The following is a 17,030-nucleotide window of genomic DNA, read 5'->3' as shown; positions in this document are numbered from 1 at the left end:
AATGAAAAAAGGGCGAAGAAGAGATGGCACCATGTGGTAAAACCACACCACATGTCACTCAAAAATTTTAATGTTCAGGGTCATATAATAGGTAGAATATTTTGATCATTTCATTATCATAGAAACACTGTATCAACTTCATTATTCATTCAACAATTTTAGGGTACAACTTTTCACTTGGAAACAAAAGAAAACACTCCCCAAAATACTTTGAAGTTATGGTAAAAGATTTTTTTGTTTGAGGAAATACATCATGTCAGTTACTTGAAGTGTTTCTATCGATATTCCTAATATTAATTTAAAAATAACTATATTACATAAAATAAACCACTTTACCTTTTCTGATGAAAACAAACAAAAAATAATGCCAATTTTAATCCCACAGGAAAATGTATAGGAGTATTTTTGGAAAATATAGGTTTTAAACAAAAACTAGTTTCTATATTTACTACCAATTTCCCTCAGAGAGGTATTATACATATATAATTCATACAGATAGGTATATACATATATATAGAAAAACATATCATCCTGCTTCATATTATCAGCCTCAATATGCATACATATTAAGGTGTGCAGGACATAGAACTCTATTATTCTAAAAATGTAATTTCCATTTCAACGTCCTATTTTTATGAGATGGTAGAATTTTAATCTTCTCAGTCTGGGAGTTTTTCCCATATCCCGCCCAAGGTCATGACTAAGGCCTGGAGGGAGTCTTCTCTCTGTCAAGATATTGGAAGGTGGCTTGTCTAGTAATGCCATTTGTCCATCCATAGAGATCCCTGAAAAGATGTCTCTTATTTCTGTCCTGAATTATCCTAAGTAAAAAACTGAATTTCTTAAATTATCTCTATGCATTAAATAACATTCAATTTATGTCTTCAATTATCTCTATGCAGTAAATAATTTGTCTTTTACTGTAGTTCATTCTTTAGGTCTTTTAGTGAGTACTCATCCAAATGGTATGTGTGTCATGTCTCCATGAAGCAAAATTAAACTGAGGTAAATATAATCTAAGTATCAATTTATTTTTAGTTATACCTACTGGAGACAATTTAAATCCTTTTTGAAAGTAGGTATGGATATAAATAAATGAAAATAGCCATATGACTGTTGAATTTGTAAATTTAATTATTTATAATCTTATTTCCTCCAAGAAAGGATTTCAGGAAGCTAACGGAAATGAATATAGTAATATATCACAATAAACTAAATAGATAAAATAAATCATACCATAAGTTTATAGAAAATTACAGAACTGGATTGCAAATTTAATTCTGAGGTTTAAAAAAAATTTAAGTATATTGTATTGATTATGCTACTACAGTTGTCCCATTTTTTCTCCCTTTATTCCCCTCCACCCTGCACTCCCCTCCCACCAGCATTCCTCCCCTTATTTTATGACCATGGATCGTACATACAAGTTCTTTGGCTTCTATATCTCCTATATTATTCTTAACCTCCCCCTGTCTATTTTGTACCTACCATTTATACTTCTTATTCCCTGTACCTTTACCACCCTTCTCCCCCTGTCTCCCTGCTGATAACCCTCCACGTGATCTTCATTTCTATGATTCTGTTCCTGTTCTAGTTGTTTGCTTAGTTTGTTTTTCAGATTCAGTTGTTGATAGCTGTGAGTTTGTTGTCATTTTACTGTTCATATTTTTGATCATCTTCTTTTTCTTTTTCTTAGATAAGTCCTTTTCACATTTCATTTAATAAGGTCTTGGTGATGATGAACTCCTTTAACTTGACCTTATTTAGGAAGCACTTTATCTCTCCTTTCATTCTAAATAATAGCTTTGCTGGATAGAGTAATCTTGGATGGAGGTCCTTAAGTTTCATGATTTTGAAAACTTCTTTCTGGCCCCTTCTTGCCTGCAAGGTTTCTTTTGAGAAATTAGTGGATAGTCTTCTGGGAATTTCTTTGTAGGTAATGGTCTCTTTTTTTCTTGCTGCTTTTAAGATTCTCTCCTTTTCTTTAATCTTGGGCAATGTAATTATGATGTGTCTTGGTGTGTTCCTCCTTAGGTACAACTTGTTTGGGACTCTCTGTGCTTTCTGGACTTGTATGTCTATTTCCTTCACCAGATTGGGGAAGTTTTCCTTCATTATTTTTTCAAATAAGTTTTCAATTGCTTGCACTTCCTTTTCTCCTTCTGGTACTCCTATGGTTCAGATGTTGGAACATTTAAAGTTGTCAGAGAAGTTCCTAAGTGTCTCATTGTTTTGAACTCCTGTTTCTTCATTCTGTTCTGATTGAATGTTTATTTCTTCCTTCTGTTCCAAATCATTGATTTGAATCCTGATTTTCTTCCCTTCATTTTTGGTTCCCTGTATACTTTTCTTTAATTCACTTTGTATAACTTTTACTCCTTCCTTTCTTTTGCATTCATACTCAGTCATTTCTGTGAGTATCTTGATTACCAGTGTTTTGAACTCTGCATCTGATAGGCTGTCTAATAAAGATATTTTAAAAAATATTGATTTGAGAGAGAGATCATTTTTTGTCCCACTTATTTATGCATTCATTGGTTGTTTCTTGTATGTGTCCTGACCAGGGATCCAACCCACACCTTAGCATATCAGGACAATGCTCTCACCAACTGAACTACCTGGCCAGGACTAATTCTGAGTTTTTAGTGGCTCAAGCAAAGGGAGATTGCTGTCTATTGAAGGATTCATGCAGCATCACAACACTGTCCAGAGAAGGCACAATGTCCCCAACACTTGTGCCTTAGATTGGGATTTCCTGTAAATCTCCATACATAGAACCTTACGATATTGTGGATAATGTCCTCAGTGTAATCCCTAAAACCCATCTGATACATGAAGTGTGTGAAAGGTAATTCCAAAAGGCACCAAAGCAATGTTGTCCAAGTACTGATGTCTCTGATGGTATAGTTTCAACAAGAAACAGTATTTGAAACACCCAGAGGAATGGAAGTGAAGTTGTTATGTAGGTCAACTAAATACTTCCATCATAATAATATTGTGAATGAAGGCTGGGACGTACATCCAACTAAAACACATCCAAGCATGATTTTGGTGCTTGAGGATCTTTCTCGCTCATAGTTAGAACCCAGCTTTGGCACATTTAGAGTGAAAAACATTCACTGTGTGACCTTGAGTTCAGAGCAGACCAGTTTTAGAGCCCAGGACAAGCAGAATGAAAAATAGTCTCACCAACTGTGCGATTCGTGACATTGCTTCTTCTCTTTTAGACAGTGCTATGTTCAGCAGGTACCATCTGGTCCCTGCCTATTTTTATTAGTTATTTTTGTAGCCAGGTGCTGAGCTCCCTTGTTTCTGAGTTTCTGAAAGAGAGTATGTACCGCAAACATGCAAATGTCACATATGTTAAAAGAAGTAAATTTCAAAATAGCTATTATTTGCTTCCTGTAAAATTTGGTGGCCCAAGACAAAGGCCCAGGTGCTCTTGTATACTGTAGTCATATCCCAAAGTAAACTCACTAGGGCTCTGGGAATGGCTCCCATTTCAGATCCAATCTCTTGTATCCCAGACACGCTGGTACTTCAGAAACATGAGAAACAAAGTCTTTGCTGTCATAATAATCTTTGGGAAATGCCAAGATGTATTTACTTGTCCAATTCTGCATTATTTTGCAAGCTCTCTTAGAGTAGGAAGTACTTACTTGACTTATATACAATTTTAAACATTTTAACCTTAAAATATTTTTAAAATATTTTTTGTAAATACAACAAAATGTGAGAATAATTCTTTGCCATACACTCAATAATCCACATTAAATATAAAACAGAAAACTGTACTTGAATAAGAATTAAATAATAATAATAATAATCCACATTACTAAAGGGTGACATTCTGTCTCATTTTTTACACTCTTTTTTTGGCATAACAGCATTGACATGTAGTTTATATACAGTAATGTGCATAGATCTTCAGTGTGCAGTGTAAGAAATTTGGACACTACATTGTGTACCTGTTCAACAACCACCCCAAACAAGATATGACAGTCCCATGAGTCTGAAAGTTCCCTCATGCCACTTTTCCATCCATCCCCCTGTTCAAGAGGCAACCTTTCTTACTTCCTTTGAGCACAGAGTAGTTCTGCCTGTTTTTGTACTTCATATAAATTAAAACACATGGCGTACGTTCCTTTATATTTAGCTTCTTTCACTCAGCATGGTGTTTTCTAAGGTCCTCTGTGTTGATGCATATTTCAGTTATTTATTTTTTATTGATGAATAACATTTTATTGCATCTATTCATTCTTCCAGTTGATATGTGACATTTAGATTGTTTCTAGTTAAGGCCACTGTAATTCTTGTACAACTCTTCTTCCAGAATATATTTTCATCTTTTTTTTTTGAGGAGGTAATTATTTAGGAGTGAGATTGCTGAATCAGAAGGTAGGTGTATATGACAAATGCCAAATTACTTTTCAAAGTGACGATAGCATTTTACACCCCCACCAGCAATGTGCAGGAGTTCTAGTTGATTCACATCCTCCTCAATATGAGGTATTGTCAGTCTTTTGTTTTAGTCATTCTAGTGGGTTTATTTTGCATTTCCTGATGAATGAAGATGTTGAAGACATTTTTATGTGATTATTGGACACATAGATATCTTCTCATTTAAAGTTTCTATTCAAGTTTTTTGTTCCTTTCTGTTTTTTTTCTTTTTGTTTGGTTGTATTTTTATTCCTGAGTTATAGGACTTCTTTATATTCTGTATATATGTCTCTTGTCAGATATGTATCATAAATATTTTTCCCCATCTGTGACTTCCCTTTGAAATTTTTTGCCCATCTCAATCTGTAAAGATATTTTTCAGTGTTTTCTTTTAGAATATTTAAAGTTTTAGTTTCAACTTTTAGGCCTGTAATTCTTGAATTAATTTTTGTGTACAGTTTCAGAAAAAAGGTCAGGGTCCTCGTGTTCTCTCTCTCTCATGGGTATCTAGTTACCACAGAACCATTTACTGAGATTTTCTTTTTCCATTAAATTTGCTTTGGTGTCTTTGTTGAAAACCAACTGAATGTTTTAACTGTAGTCAATTTCCAAAGTCTCCATTCTGTTACATCAATGTACTTATCTGTCATTATGCCAATACCACTCTGTCTCGGTTACTGTAGCTTTTGATTAAGTCTTGAGGTTGCCTAGTCCAAGTCCTGTAGCTTTTTTCTTCTTCATAATTGTTTTGGCTATTTTGCCTCATTGATATGATGAGGAACGTTGTACTTCCAGGGAAATTTTAGAATCGGCTTGCGAGGGTCTATAAGAGTCTGTTGGGATTATGATTAGGATTGCATTGAATCTATAAAGTAATTTAGGGCAAATTGATACCTTAATAATATTGATTCTTCCAATCTAATATCATGTTATATCTCTTTTTACTTAGATCTTTAACAATTTTTTAAACAGTTTCTTGTGTCAGAATAGATGTTCTTTCTGATACTATTGTAAATGAAAGTATTTAAATTTCACTATCCAAATGTTTTCTGCCAATGAGTGGAAATACAACTGACATTTTAATTTTGACCTTGTATCTTGTGACTTGCCTAAATTCACTTATGGTTTTAGTTGCTTTGCACATTTCTTAGGATTTTCTACAAGACAATAATTTAATCTGAAAATGCATTTTTACAAAACCCCTTTGAATCTTATGCTTTTGTTTCTTTTATTTGTTTTATTGCACAAAGGGTAACATTTTGCTATATTTTCTTCAGGTCTTTTTCTTTTTTGTTTACTTTGCCCCCTTTTGGCCTTTCTTGTTCCCATGTCCATGTTACCTTATGTATGCTCTTGTCTAGCTCTAAAATTCCTTTCATTTTTAAGATATGTGTATATTCATTTCTTCTTGTAGGTTAATCATATTCTCATTTACAATCAATTAGCATTTTCAAGTATTCAAGCTGACAAAGCTCCATGAAGCACCTTTTTATCTATGACTGTAGGAGAAAATTAAAGCACACATTTCTAGAAGGGCTAAATCTCATAGCCAGCAAATAAAAAAATTTTAATTGGGTAGAGAATTTTAAAACAGGGAATTTAGTGCAAAATAACTGAATAAGTGAATTGCAAGTAGATTCAGAAGTTACTATTTATTACTCAGACATGTCAGGCTATTTCTAAGGGCACCTTGACATCACCTAATAGTAGATATTTAAAAGTTTTATAAATTGTCAGGAATTGAGATAATGATTTTATTTGGTTCATTTAAAACACTAAATTAGTGTAAATTTTTTCTTCATAACATCAGATGCTTCCTTCTATCAAAATTATAAGGCATACCTCTTCATTTCTACTAAAAGATGATAAAATATGACTTTGCTTATAACTTATAATCATAATTTTACATTAAAATGCATAACTGATTTAACTAAACAGTTCATTTATAAGGTGATATATTCTCTAAATTAATTTAGACGTACTATAGAAATGAGATCATTAAATGATAATGCTGTTTTACCAATATTTTTCTAATGAAACAGAAATCTCTTTGATGATAAGGAAGTACTGGTAAAATGTTGAAAGCTCAATGATTTTGTGACTCTATATGTCTATCCACTTATCCATCACAATTTATATTTAAAATAAAATTAATACTAGTATAAATATACCAAGTGTCAATCTTTTGATACAACAAATTTTATTTCTTAAACATTAATAAGTGACAATGAAAAACTTGTGATAAGGCAAAAACACATTCTACATCTTAATATCTAGTATTAATGTTTAGTTTTTAATGTATATTGATGATCATCACCTGCATGTAAAACATATAACAGCATAATCGCTGGCAGTCCTCTTATCCAACATGAAACCTAGGTGCTGTCACCTTGCTGGCTTGGGGCCCAGCCTCAACCCAGACTAACCCTTGGTGCCAAAATATTACTACCTCACAGATTTCAGTATCATGAAAACAAAAAACTTCAACCCAATCATGCAGGAAGAATTCTTAGGTATCAATGCCCAGTCTTGCTTCCTTCCACACTGTGAATGACCTACTCCTACTTCTCTGCTCATCTAAACCTGTCAGCCCTCCTACAAAGTCAGTCCTCACATCCCCAATCCTGCCTTTTGCTAGCTCCTTCCCCTTCCCCTCAAGCTATATGCCCTGGTAATGTCCACATGGGTTATAACAAAGACATTAGAAGAACGTTATTGTCCAAGAAGAAAAAGAGGTTTCAGATTTCAGAAGTACAGTATTTCTGATAATGATAACAAGGTCTGGAGCTGAATATCTTTTGCATAAAGTCAAGGAACCCAAGGACAATGCTTTTCATCATTGATATTATGTTAGAATCATCTGTGGTACTACTAAATATCCTGATGTCCTGGCCTCTGAGACGCCAACCATTTGCTCATGTCAGCTTCTCCTCATCCTTATCACTATCATCCTCATCATTGTATTACTGTGCTATTGGAGAATAACCAATGGTCACCAACTTAGTGTTTAAAATAACACCCATTTATTAGCACACTGTTCTATAGGTAAAAGTCTAGGTAAACTTGATGGGGTTCTCTGCTCAGTATTTCACAGCAAAAATCAGTGTTGTCTGGGCTGGGCTCTTTTCTGGAGGCTCTGGGGAAAAGATACGCTTCCAGGTTCATTCTCATTGTTAGCAGAATTCAGTTCTTTGTGGTTATAGGGCTGAGCTCCTATGCTCTTTCTGCCTATGGGAAGGGGGTGGATCTCACCTCCTAGAGGGTGCTCTCAGGTCTTTTTCATGTGGCTCCATTCTCCTTCAAGTCAGAAACAGAGAGCTTTTTATTTATCAAGTCCCCTGCCCCCGCCTCCGCCCCCCCATGCTTCTACTTTCCCACTTCCTGTTCTATGTCTGGCTGGAGAAATCTTTCTGTTTTTAGAAGGTTCATCTGGATAATCACCCTGTTTTAAGGTCGACCAAGAATACACTTAAATATATCTGTAAATCCCATATGCTATAGAATGTACCACCATCACAGGACACCAGGGAATAGAGGTCATGGGGCGCCCTTAGAATTCTCCCTACCCCACCCACCAATCTCCAGGCCACATCTCTACCCACTGGCCACCTGAGTAATATTATCTTCTGTTCTATCACACTTCTATCATGACAAGGGTCTCAGAATTTGTGCAGAGACCCTTGTTGCAGGTTTACTTTTGGGTTCCTTGACTTTATGCAAAAGATATTCAGCTCCAGACCTTGTTATCATTATCAGAAATACTGTACTTCTGAAATCTGAAACCTCTTTTTCTTCTTGGACAATAACGTTCTTCTAATGTCTTTGTTATAACCCATGTGGACATTACCAGGGCATACAGCTTGAGGGGAAGGGGAAGGAGCCAGCAAAAGGCAGGATCGGGCATGTGAGGACTGACTTTGTAGGAGGGCTGACAGGTTTAGATGAGCAGAGAAGTAGTAGTAGGTCATTCACAGTGTGGAAGGAAGCAAGACTGGACATTGATACCTAAGAATTCTTCCTGCATGATTGGGTTGAAGTTTTTTGTTTTCATGATACTGAAATCTGTGAGGTAGTAATATTTTGGCACCAAGGGTTAGTCTGGGTTGAGGCTGGGCCCCAAGCCAGCAAGGTGACAGCACCTAGATTTCATGTTGGATAAGAGGACTGCCAGCGATTATGCTGTTAGCACTGCAGGCAGTCATTTGGCATCAGGACAGAGCTCTAATCTCAGTTGGAAATCTGTTAGAAACCAGAAATTAGGCCTCGAACCAGGCAGTTGTGGAGGGATTTGGGGGAAGGCTGTGGCCAAGGTGAATATGGAGGCTGGGTTACAGGTAGCAAGATTATTTTAGAACCCATGGGCTGGAGAGCTGTTGATTCTAATAATCTTCTGAGCTTGTAGGCTAGACCCAGAGGCTGCATCAGGCTAGGTGTCATAGGATTTAAATTTATAATTCCTACAACCGGATGAAGCCCAGAAGGCGGGACCAACATCTGCTGGCTTTCCCAGTCTCACTGAACTTCTCGTTCTGCAGTCTCTTGCCTAGTCCTTTCCTCAGGTAGGAATTGGGAGAAGAGTCTTGTCTTCTGGGTGGTCTCACAGGGGTGGTGCAGTATGAGGTCCTGAGTGCCTCAATCCCATGTTCTTACAAGTTAAAGGTCAGTGACAGGGTGACAAGGCAGGTCCTGCATGGACAATGCTGACATCAAAACACAGAAAGTGAATGAAACCTAAGTGCCTATTAAAATGGGGCAGCAGAGCAACAGGAGCAGGGACACAGGGTGAAAAGAAAGTGTTCAAGATCCAGGACAGTTAGGGCTGCAGGGGAATGGGAGGCAGACAGGCTGAAATGCAGACCGGAAGCCCAATTCCTTCCTGGAGCTTCCTTCCTTCCTTCCTCCCTTTCTCTTTTTTCCTCCTTCCCCCCTCTTCTTCCTTCCTTCCTTCCTTCCTTCCTTCCTTCCTTCCTTCCTTCCTTCCTTCCTTCTTTCTTTCCTTCCTTCCATTCTTCCTTTTTAAAATATTGTAAGCCCATTTTAACATGAGTCAGCCAGAGTGGGTGGATATAGCTCTCAATTTTATTCTAGTCTAAAGCATTCTAAGATAACTTTTATATCACCATGTTTTCTAGAATTAGAACAGTTTTGGGGGGTACTTATACTAACATTAATTTAAATTTAAAAAATTAATTAGGGGGAAAAGATCTTGTTCACAACTAGGGCAGAAACATTATGGCTAGGATTTTATCTGTATCTTGTTGAAAAATGATTGGCAGCTAAACAGTGGGCCCAAAGTGCAATTTCTGTGGGTGTTATTTATATATTGTTTTGTGTATTTATAGTTGGGTTCACCATCGTTAAGTGGACATTTTATTTCATTGCCAGCCCATTCTGTTCTTGTTCTTAGAGAGCTTCAAAGTAAGGGCTCCTCATTCTGTACTGTGGCAGAGAATTGCCTGAACAACGTGTGCTCAGTTGATTGAGTGGCCCTGCTGATGTCCGGACCAGCACACCCCTTTCTTTAAAGATGATACTCTGGAGGTGCCCAAGAATGCTGTGCGCCCTTCAGAACACTGCAATGAAATATGGTTACATCACGGTAATGTCCTTTCACATGTCCTGCAGGACACAAAATGTTCAAGTAAGGGTATTAGAGGGTTTGGAGAGCTGGTCAATAAATGCTTATTGAGGGCTTTACTGTTTTCTCTGAGCAAGAATGTGGGAAAACAATAGAGACCCTCATGAGGCTTAAAGTGTGCAGCGTCAGAGCCCGGCCCTGCTGGAAGTCCAGTTCAGCCGTCACGTCATCTTGCTCACCTGGCCTGAGCAGGTGGGCTGGTGCAAGCGCGCAGATTTCATTCCTGCTTGGCCCTAGGCGGTGCTGTCAGAAACGTGCCTGTATCGTCAATTCCCTAATCCTTCACGAGAGACTGATGCATTTCTGTAAAAGCCCGATTCACATGGTATGACTACAAATTAAAAAGACGGATTTTGTTCTGGCTTTGTTGAAATCATTCTTTAGAGACAATGTTTAAAACAAAATTTATCAAATGGTCTGTAGTCTACTTACTCCCAGATATTAATCTTTGCCAACCATGCTGGGAAGCTCTTTCCCTGGTGAAAAAATTCCATTCTTGTGAATTTAGTCCTTTCATGTGGAGTCAACCTTATAAGACTATTATTACTGCCTTCTCTTTTTGAGGGAAAAGAACAAAAAAGGCATTGGCAGCTGATTGTTTGGCCCGGTTCATAGAAGGAGAGACAAATGAAGTTTTCTTTAAAAATATACAAAGCTGTACTAAAATAGGACTTCATATTACCGGTTGCAGTTATTAACTTAGGAGCCAATGGGGTTTCTACTTTCTCAAGATAAAAGCTTCTCATGATAACACCACCTACTGCATAATGTCTTGGCATAATGTGCAGAATTTTCTTTGTTACATAATTAGTGAATGGCAACTTTCTCCTCAAGCCTTCCAATTTTGAGGCAAAGATAACTCCATGAGTTCTAAGAATGAGAGCTTGTGTTCTCCTTAGAAATAGTGAGCTAGGCAGTAAAACAGATGCTATTTTTAGATTCTGTGTTAATATCCTGCATTATTATATGTTAACATATACATAGATTATTCAGACAACGTTTCTGAAACATTAACACAAATAAATATTATAATTTTTACCACCAACCTTAGAATTTCTGGAAAAGTGTGTGGTAAATAAAAGAGGCTTGGCAGAAAGCTCTTTCGCCTTCATTCTCAATCTTCTTGGCTCCTCATTCACTTCCTATGAATGTATAACATACAAACTGTCCCCTGTTGGCACGGGAAGATAGGAGAAATGGATGTGATTGAGGAGCTCATACATTTGGAGATTCCCAAAGCTTCCTGTACTAGGGGAGAGAAGTGAGTGCTGAGGACAGGAAATAGGTTTCTAACATGGGAAGGGGCTGTCAAATCCTTCCCCCTCTCCGCGCCCCCCACTCCCCTGCAATCTCAGTTCCTCTGGAGAGTGGGATCTGTAACCACCTCACGATGCAAATTCTTTCCATGTTCCCTGGAAATGTGGTCTTTCCACATCACCACTTGGGGAATGTTTATTGACTGGTAGGGCCTAGGGAGAGTGTCCAATTATTTCCAACCAAAGTGTTCTGCTTTGATTTGGGATTAGAGGGAGAATGGAGGGGCTATTAGATTTCCATAACAATTGGAATTGTTAAGACTAAAAGAAGTGCTTTTTTCTAGTTTTTAAAATGTTTAGATTTATAGTGTAAACCAGGGTACAATTAAGGACCTTTTGGTGTGCAAACTTAAAAAAGTGTAAAATGTAGTTCTGAATGCCTTTTGTGTAGAACATTAGATCTGTGAGATCCAGAAACTGTAGAATAATAAACTCCTATTCTCACTTTTAAAATACAGGAGGCATATTTCACTATGCTTGTTATACAGAGTAAATGGAAGGATAAAACATTGAGAATATTATGAAGTGTTGTGTTTCTGACTTAGGCTACTGTTCGGAATGCTGATTGTCATTCACACTTTATGTATAGGAAACAATATGAGTTTTATGAAATTACTAAGTTTATGAGAGGATTAAGCAGGTTTTGCTTTTATAGTCATAACATGTCCAAATGTGTTTGCATCAAATGGGAGATATAATTTCTCTTTGTAATTGAAATTTAAATCTCAGCAGAAATATGGCACTTAGAAAACTATTTTATGGGCCTTTCCTTTTATAAAGATTCTGCACAGAAAGAAGGATACACAGCTGGAGATTGTTTAGAGACAATTAGGACTTACTGGCTTTTCAGCTGTTGATAAGAACAGGGTGCCGGGACTCTTGGCATCTTGAAATCGTTACCCAGGTGATTTTCCTTTATAGCACTAAGCTCTGCAGTATTCTTAAAAAAGTATTTAGCATCAGAGACTCAAGGGGATGATCAAGATCGATGCAAAGTATGCATTTGTCTTTAAGATGATTCATCCAAGGTGACCCCAAGACCCCAGCCATCTTTTCAAGACTATGACTTCTTTTCCTGAGGAAAATATTGAAGAATAATGTTAAGTTTTTTTAGTACCTTCTCCTGTTTCTTGCCCTTCTGAAATGGCTCCCCACTTCCTATAGATTTTAATATCTACCTCCGTCCCTCTGTACTCCAGGCCATGAAAGAGGCTCCCTGACACAGCAACCCTGAGAAGTAAATGAGTTAGATTTATTCCCAAAATACTGATGATGGGGACGAGGATTGTATGGATGGGCTTTCCTAAGGAGGAACTTTTGGAATCCACTGATAAACTATTTATTGCTGAAGGGATCTTTCTGGTCCCTCACAAGTCAAATCACATAGGGGATACTTACATTATGAATAAACATGTCTACTTGACACAGGACCCCTGAGGATATAATCTTTTATAGCTAAACACTTTAAATTGGCAACTGGCTTGATCACGTTATAGCCAGACCACACTCTGGTGTGAATACATAATACAACGCATCAATAATCTGAATTCCTCCTATAAGTAGTCGGAAATTTAACTTGACTTATTCTCGTTAGTGTGAGTAAGGATATGATACAGATAAGGATGAATGTCTGTTACTGAAGTTTGATTTTCGAACTGTGACTTTTACCCTTACTTGATAAATCTCTTTATATTTTAATGTGACAAAATTAATTTCTCGATACATAGTTAAAAGCAGGCTGAATAGTAAATTTGTTTAATTTATCCTATTACACCAGTACTCTGTGTGAATTAACTTTGGGGAAACATATTGAACTTGCCTTGGACTTCCCGTTTCACACTGGGACCAGAGATGGTGTCACAAATGCTCCATCTCTGTATTTTGCTTCTGCTTGACACGATTTGCTTCTCTTTGACAGCTGTTCAATGGAAAAGTAATGTGATTATTAATTTCCCACTTGACATTGTGAAAATCTCAATGCTAAGTTAGCAGGTAAAAATGTCATAATCCATTTCTATTATATCTACTTCCAGAACTTCAAAGGACTAGAGCAATCGGTTCCTGAGTCAGAAAGAAGAGTGTAACATGCTACACCAAGTGGAATTAACTTTGTTAACAGCACTTGGCCTTTCAGTAAATACTCAATTTTGTCAAATACTTTTCATCATGATGATAGTTTGAAACAAATTAACATTCATAGTCTTACATTGCTTATGTTAACTGGAAAGTTATTATTTTAGTAATAGCCCTACATTGGCCTCTCACTTATTGAGCAAATACCACTCCCTGGGGCTATAATAACCACCAAGCTGTAATAGATACAGGGAAATACCAATCTGCTTTACTGAAGTGATATATGGTGAGAGACAATGGCTTCTTACAAAGGTGCTACTGATGAATTGGCCTCAGAGAGTTAGGTCTCAGTCTTATTAAAGTGAGTATTATTGCAGCAATGGAGAATGCTGGTCACAATGGTCATGTTCAGAATGTAGCAATTTGATTACGGTGACTCTAATAGCTTAGTCCGATAGAAATACAACTCTTGTTGCATTTAAAAAATTTCTAGGGACCACATCAAAAGTAGAGGGGAGTTAATTTTTAAATAATGTGTAGTTATTTTCAAAGTATTATCATTTCAACATGCAGTGCTAGCCCCATGTCCAGTGTCCAATGGCCATATGTAGCTAGTGGTTACAACACCCGCCAGCACAGCTACTTTGACTCCAAATGGGAATCAGTGGGAAGAAAGTGGCTGAGTCAGACTGGTGTGGCGGAAAGAATCTTGAGACAAAGGTTCAAACAACTCCAGGTTGTGAGGATCATTTACTAGTGACAGGGACAATTCATGCTCACCTCACTGAGACTTAATTTCCTTATCCACAAAATAGAAATAGTAAACTCCCTCTACCATATTACCATATATAGGTAGACATATGAAAGCATTAGTAATAACTATAAATAACTAACTAGTGAAAGGTACTGTTTGGGGGGCAAAAATTGTTTGAAACAAAAGTAATTTGAGGAACCTTGACTGAGAGGCTCATGCTGGATTCCATACCATTTTTTTGAATGGGGCTACTTCCTGGCTCACTTGTCCTCTAAAACTTCTGGATCAATTCCCATTCCTCCTGTAACATACTTAGTTTAATTATTTTTTAAAAATATTATTGTCTACCTGGTTCAAGTGTTGGACTAAGTGCTTTATATACATCATCTCATTGAATCCTACAGACAGCCCTACAGGTTTTGCTTTACTTTCTGGAGGAAGATGATTTCCAAAGAGATTAGGCAAATTGCCTGACATCCCACAGAGAGGAAGCTGCCCTTTGAGTAAGGCCCTCTGAATCCCGAGTCCAGTTACTGGTGCACCAGATGGTTAGTGTACGTGTCCATCTCATTTGCTGATGAGGTGGACATGCTTCTAAGTGTATTGTAGGTATATTTTAAATAATCTGTTTATTATGAATTTTTGACATCTTAAAAGAAATGACCCTTTAGACTGGGGAGAGATGACCCCTTTTCCCCTTCTTGGGCTGGCCAATTCTTAGATAGTAAGGACTCAGCGGGAGAATGCTTTTGATAATGTGTGTTGACTGATCTAGAGCCTACCCTCCTCTCCCTGGCCTGCACACCCCAGGAGGCAGTATTCCTCTGCCTTAAGCATCCCAGGGCTAGGTACTAGGCAACGAAAGATCACCCCTGTAGATCAGAATCCACTGAAGTCATTCAAAGCAGCAGCCAGTCCTAAGCTATTTACTCTGCCCTGACTTGTCTTTCCTGAAGGAACGCTAATGAAGGTCACGATCTAAGTATTACCTTGCTCCCATCTTTTGCCACCTTAACAAAACCTGGTGCTTCCCCTGTGACTCTGTGTGGCATGCAGTGACCCCCATCTCTAGTACATGTGAGTGTAATAAACTTTGTTTTCTTGTGCCTCTCTTGGGTCCCTTCTTGTGGCTCTCCTTGCCTGACCATCATCTAAACACAGAACAATTAACCACAGCAGGCATGACAGTATTCAACTGATGATAAGCTTTTGAATGAATTTTTTTAGTTTTCCAGCTGGTAGGATAACCATAGGGAGGACAATGGGAAACCAAGACTCACCAAAATATGAAAATGACTGGAGATTTCCACAAGTGTTTTAAAAAATGTACTTTATTGATTATGTGGTTACAGTTGTCCTAAAATTTCCCCCCTTTGCCCACCTCCACCTGGTACCCCATTCCTTCCAGCAATGACCCTCTTTGTTCACATCCATGGATCATGCATGTAAGTTCTTTGATTTCTCCATTTCCTATATATTTTTTAACATCCCCTTGTATTTTTTATACCTACCAATTATGGTTCTTTTAAAAAAATTTTTACTTATTTACTTTTAGAGAGAGAAGAAGGGTGGGAGAAAAACATCAATAAGTTGCTCCTTATACTCCCCTAAGTGGAGACTTGGCCTACAACCCAAGCATGTGCCCTGATTAGGAATTGAACCAGCTACCTTTCAGTTCACAGGCCATTGCCGAATCCACTGAGCCACCCCAGCCAGGGCTACCAATTATGCTTCTTAATTCATGTACCTTTTCCCTCCTTTCCCCCCTTTTCCCTCCAGGCTGATATTCCTCCAAATGATCTCCATATCTATAATTCTGTTCCTGTTCTGGCCTTTTGCTTAGCTTGTTTTTTTAGATTCAGTTGTTGATAGTTGTGACCTTGTTGACGTTTTAATGTCCATAGTTAACATCTTCTTTTCCTTAAATAAGTGCCTTAAACATTTCATGTAATAATGGCCTGGTGATGATGAACTCCTTTAACTTGACTTTATTTGGGAAGCACTTTATCTGCCCTTCCATTCTGAATGATAGCTTTGCTGGTTTGAGTAATCTAGGTTGTAGGTCCTTGCTTTTCATCACTTTGAATACTTCTTGCCAGTCCCTTCTAGTGTGCAAAGTTGCTTTTGAGAAATCAGTTGACAGTGTTATGGGAAATCCTTTGTATGTAACTCTCTGCTTTCTCATGCTGCTTTTAAAATTCTCTCTTTATCTTTAACCTTTGGCATTTTAATTATGATGTGTCTTTGGGTCTAACTTGTTTGGGATTCTCCGTGCTTCCTGAACTTGTATGTCTATTTTCTTTATCACCTTGAAGAAGTTTTCTATCATTATTTTTTTCAACTATACTTTCAACTTCTTGCTCTTCCACTTCTCCTTCTGGCATCCCTATGATTTGGGCATTGGCATGTTTGGAGATGTCCCAGGGGCACTTTATACTATGCTCATTTTTTTAGTCCTCTTTTCTTCTTGCTGTTCTGGTTGACTGCTTATTTCTTTCTTATGTTCCAAATTGTTGATTTGAATCACAACTTCATCTTCTGCACTGTTGGTTCTCTGTAGATTTTTCTTGATTTCACTTAGTGTAACCTTCATTTCTGCCTGGGTCATTTTTATGTTTGTAGCCATACTCAATGAGTTCCTGGAAAATCCTGATTACCAGTGATTTGAACTCTGCATCTGATAGGTTGGTTATCTCCATTTTATTTAGTTTTTTTTTTTTGGGGGGGGTTTGTTCTGTTCTTTCATTTGGTCCATATTTCTTTGTCTACTCGATATGGCAGTCTCTTTCTGTTTGTTTCTGTGTATTAG

General features: G+C 37.4%; 1 long non-coding RNA gene across 1 annotated transcript; it reads left to right on the top strand.

Annotated features, from left to right (window-relative positions):
• Positions 1-655: 655 nt before the first annotated feature.
• On the top strand, positions 656-10,440 carry LOC118986814 (uncharacterized). Its single transcript, XR_005066451.1, has 3 exons — positions 656-1,005; positions 8,843-8,999; positions 9,848-10,440. It is a non-coding gene; the product is annotated as an uncharacterized LOC118986814 (long non-coding RNA).
• Positions 10,441-17,030: the final 6,590 nt, after the last annotated feature.

Source organism: Sturnira hondurensis, unplaced genomic scaffold (genome assembly GCF_014824575.4).
Source record: "Sturnira hondurensis isolate 20B ecotype Veracruz unplaced genomic scaffold, ASM1482457v3 Scaffold0004474, whole genome shotgun sequence".
Lineage (NCBI taxonomy): Eukaryota > Metazoa > Chordata > Mammalia > Chiroptera > Phyllostomidae > Sturnira > Sturnira hondurensis.
The sequence above is the reverse complement of the archived record's forward strand: the minus strand, read 5'-3'. Positions and strand labels throughout refer to the sequence as shown.